The sequence below is a fragment of the Argentina silus genome, assembly GCF_951799395.1.
Source record: "Argentina silus genome assembly, chromosome: 5".
Lineage (NCBI taxonomy): Eukaryota > Metazoa > Chordata > Actinopteri > Argentiniformes > Argentinidae > Argentina > Argentina silus.
Window position 1 is genome coordinate 5,345,440 of NC_139659.1, and position 5,000 is coordinate 5,350,439.

General features: G+C 48.6%; 1 protein-coding gene across 1 annotated transcript in view; it reads right to left on the reverse strand.

Moving 5' to 3' along the window:
- Positions 1-5,000, reverse strand: part of pappaa (pregnancy-associated plasma protein A, pappalysin 1a) — a 98,754-nt gene that overhangs the window by 82,400 nt on the left and 11,354 nt on the right. The window lies entirely within an intron of this gene.

Here is a 5,000-nt window from a genome sequence, read left to right on the forward strand (position 1 = left end):
TAAGGTCCCTCTTCCTAATAATTTCAGGAATTTCATTATTTCCTCGGAAAATATTTGTCGGACTTTTGTTGGCCGCGCATGAGGGGAAAAAGGGGTCAGGGGGGTTTAATGGGGAGATGAGGAAGTCAGGGCTGGATAAAAGCAGTACTACCGTGGGTCAGAGCCCATCTAATCTGAGTTCAATTAAGTCTAATGCGCTGGCTCACTTACAAAAACACAACGCACATCAGATGTGGGCGGATGCAGGGGCCCTTTGGAGCAAAAACAGCAGGTTTTAGCATGACCACATGAAAGCCGTCCCTGCATGTGTATGCACAGTGTATGTCAGGTTGCAGGGACAACAGCCTCTTTTCTTTGAGTGTGTGTGTGTACGCAAGATCGTGCTTGGAATCAATTGGCAGCCTGCTTGATCGTGGTCTGAAGTTGTTGACAAGGGGAGTGGATAGCGGGGGGGTCACCACTTTTAGTAGGTAGTTTAAGGCCTACGCACTCTCTCTCTCTCTCTCTCTCTTTCTCTCTCGCCTCTCACTCGCCCTGCTTGTCTCTCTCTTTCTACCTGTTGCTCTTTTTCTTTGTCTCTCTCTCTCCGTCCCTCCCTTCCTTCTCCTCTCCCTCTCCCCTCTCAAGCTCTCCTTAGGATGTACTGTACCTTAGGATGTATTCGCCCCCCCCCCCCCCCTCACTCTCCCTTCACCCTTCTCCCTCTCCATTCACCCCTTTCCCCTACTCCTCTCCCTCTTCATTACCTTACCCCTCTCCCTCATCCTTCATTCCGTTACACCTCTCCCTCATTCCCTCATCCCTCTCTCTCTCTTACTCCTCTCCCTCATCCTTCATTCTCTTACCCCTCATCCCTCTCTCTTACCCCTCTCCCTCATCCTTCATTCTCTTATCCCTCACCACTTACTCTTACCCCTCTCCCTCATCCTTCATTCCCTTGTCCTCCATTTTCAGAGATGAGCCACAGGGGAGAGACAACATTTTCCATTCATATGAGCGTTCCACTGTTCAGGCATGCCCTGAGAGAAAAATCGGGAGAGAGAGAGAGAGAGAGAGAGAGGCGGGGGAGGGGAGGGGGAGAGAGATGGAGTCGCAGAGAGAAGAGGCGACGACAGAAGAGAAGAAGAAAAAATGAGGAAAATGTAACTTCACTAAATTCAGACGTCAGCGGGCATCTGCTGTGGGGCGGTCCGGAGGCTGGGGGGGTTGGGGGGGGTCCGGAGGAGCAAAGAGCGCTCAAACTGCTGTGTTAATGCTTTTATTTCTGATACATACTACATGGAGGATTATGACTTCATCCATTTACACCCATATATAATTCATATAAGCCCGTAAATTTGCCTCGTATACATATGTCTGGGGCCTGCTGAGTGTGAATGCTGCGGTGAGTTGGCATGGCGATGGCGGCCTCGCGGCCAAGAACACTTTTAAATCGGTGGGCCCCTCGGCTCCCCTGTCATCGGTTCGGTCAACACCGCAGCCCCTAAAGCCATCATTCATCCCTGCCTTTATTACCACACTCACACGCTCTTTCTCTCTCTCTCTCTCTCTCTCTCTCTCTCTCTCTCTCTCTCTCTCTCTCTCTCTCGCTCACTCTTTCACTTCTTTTTTTTCGTTCCCTTCCCTCCCCATTCCCTTCCCTCCCCATTCCCTTCCCGTTCCATTCCCTTCCCCCGACACATACATAGGAGAAGTGTCAACGCCTGGACTCCAAGGATGCATCAGCTGCTGAGATAGAAAACTGGAGGCTTCTAGAACACTAAAGGCTTCTAGACCGACAGGATGGAAGATAAGTGGAGCTCTCGCCACATACATGATATAATTTGCGGTACTCCAGCTCAAATCTGAAGTGGAGGCTCCGACTAGAGTTGGTATGATACCATGGCGATCATGGCCCTGAAGCACTGTGGCTCAGAGGTAGTGGGACAGCCTAAGGACATCTGTTGGTATTCTGTCTGAGATCATTTTCCAAACAGCAGTTTCACTCATGTAACCAACATGAGTCATACAAACATCCATCCTGAAATCCATTTAACTCAGTGTCTATCGTGGCTCCAATGCTAGTGCAACGTTACAACTCTCTCTCAGCACGGCTGAAGTCAACACCTCCTTGCCCTCTCCTGATCCCATTAAACCCAATGAGGTCTCCCGAACCCCCCACAATGTGCCCACCCGCCTAATCTCACCCTGCCTCCCCCCCCAGCCAAGCAGATGACAAAAGGGGGGGACACAAAGCACAGGTGAACTCAGTCCCCCCGGTGGGGGTACACCACAGGTGCTTTAACAAGGGTGTCAGGGCTTTAAAAGGGAAGTAGTAAGAGGCAGTGTTTACGCCCCACCACTCCATTAGAGCTAAGCCATTAACATGGGCCTGCTTTATGGGCCAAAGGGGCTTAGGGTTTAGATGGCAGACTGTAAAGCACCCAACTCAAGGGCCCTGGGGGGGATCGCCTTCATAGAGGCAATGGGAAGACGAGTGTGCGTGTGCGTGCGTGCGTGCGTGCGTGCGTGCGTGCGTGCGTGCGTGCGTGCGTGTGAGAGAGAGAGACAGAGAGAGACAGAGAGAGACAGAGAGAGAGAGAGAGACTAAGAGGGAACAAATGACCCCTGACCCCTGACTAAGTCAGGCCATGGCTGTGGCAGTATTCATGTCAAACCCAGTAGAGAGATCATTTACAACAGAACATATCACCACAGGGGGGTCAATTTGAATAATGTTTTCACAAAAGTGATTTATGTAGCACATTGTGATCATGTTTTGTAACAATGAATGTTAGTTACAGCGCAGATTCTTGGAATCTCTTCGACTCTACTATCCAGTGGTCCACAATGGGGAAGATTGTCTTACTTAGTGTTTTGAACACAGACATAGGCTCATTTTTCAAACCAAACTATCTGTCAGCATGGCCATTGTTTCTCTCTTCCTCTCCAAGGCTTACAGTGCATACTGTTGCTGCACATCAGAAATTGAGAGACAACACAGCTCCACATTCTATTTCAGCAAATATACAATCCCACGGAAAAAAATGCCCAATCAAAATATCAGATTTCAGAACAATTGTGAAAAAAAAAAAAAAAACAGCCTTAACAACAATAGCCTGCAAAAACAATGTGAGATAGTGTATTTGGGGAGAGGGGGGAGGGGGGAGTGGGGGCCAGACAAGCAGGAGGGGGTGTTAAGTATTATCATTGGTATTTCCAGAGAGAGCCTCTGTCTGTTTGTGGGACTACTGGGCCGCGGAGCTGCCATGCCGCTAGTCCCCGTGCTAGCCAGATTCCTAAACACACTAAGTGGTAACAGGCGCGAGGGCTACAATAATAAACGCAGGACCTCACAACCATTGTTCCCTTGCGTATGCAGCCCGTTGTTCCTCCAGAATTCCACAATTAAGGAGGAATTTGGAAATCATGTTTGTAGTGCGGCCCTCCACGATCCCTCTCCAGACATACCATAATCAAACAAAATAAGCAACCACTTGGTGAGCTTATCTTTTTTTTCAACTTTCAGAATTCTCTTCTTTTCTTTTCTCCATCTCTCTCTCTCTCTCTCTCTCTCTCTCTCTCTCTCTCTCTCTCTCTCTCTCTCCCTCCATCCCTCTGTCTCTCCCTCCATCCCTCTCTCTTTCTCTTTATCCCTTTTTAAGGGCCCATCTTTCATCTGTCTGCAGGGAGGGTTGATGGTGGGGACCGGGAGCTTGTGCCAATAGCTGATTTCTAAGAGAAACAGTCTTGGCCCGTTGTTGATGAATGGGATTGTGATGAGGACTAGAATGGCAAACCCACCTGCTTGGCTTTTCTGATGTTGCCTCACACAGAGTTCTTTAGCAGCCGTTTTAAATAGTCGCTGAGTGCCAGAGAGACAGTGCTTCCAGGCACTGAGCATGATAGAAAACAGCCCCTGTGCTTGCCTTGGTTCTGGCTGCATCAGAAAGACACAAATAATCCCCACAATAGCCCTCCATACTTGGGCTTTTTCCCCCCCTCCTCTCTCTGTCTCTTTTTTTTTTTTTTAACATGACGCTGTCCAAAAACATCGACAAGCATCTGACATTGGTGGATTTCTTTTTTCCAGAGAACTTTGAGACCGCGAAGACCCCCTACACCCGCCGCAAAATGTCTTAGTCCTCTGTGTTGAGTTTGAGCCGGCCAAGAAAAACCCAATCCTTTTTACTATTGGAGGCCCTCAAGGTCCCTGACACAAAGCAGTTATAGAAGGATCCGGAGAGACGCAAGCGTTTTCTCACTGGTTCTCAATCATCCTATAATCCAACGCACGGAGGAGGGATCCAGCAGACACTCAACAAATTACACACCCATCAAATACACAAATATCCTCTCTTATTCCCCATAGCCTGGGGGATACTATTATACTCTAATGAAGAAATTATTCTTTCAGATCAGGAATCCTGTGTTTTTCCTATAACATTCTTGAAGGAGGCTTAAGGAGAAGACCAGTGCCCGTGTAGTGTTATTTAAACCCCTCTTTCCCCCGCCGAGGGATATACTGTACTGTATACCTCAACCGCAAAAATGTCTCTCGAAGGTTTCCTGGAGAGAGTGGTGCGCCTCTGAATTGAGCCCCACCGCCGTAAGTGAGTGGTGCGCCTCTGAAATGAGTCCCACCTCCGTAAGTGAGTGATGCACTCGTAAGTAAGCGCCACTCGCCTCTGACCTGCAATTGCCCCGTCGGTCTGTCTAGAGTCTCCTTGTTTCTCAACACACCCGCTCCTCCAATGAACCTGACTTAATCAGGACCACAGAGTACAGGAGGAGGATGGCCGTTTTGTCTATATTTTTGTTTCTGTTTGAGTGTAATAGTTTGAATCGCTTATTTGCAAAGTGGGTGAAATGCGTTCTCTTTTAGTGAAGACGGCACAGTAGCGCCCCTCTCCACTCGGAGGACAGCTGTCTCTATGGCTGCAAACACACTGTGTGTCGTAAATTATCCATGCTATGTTATGACCAAGCTCTTTCTTTTTTTGTTTTTGTTTTGATCAAAA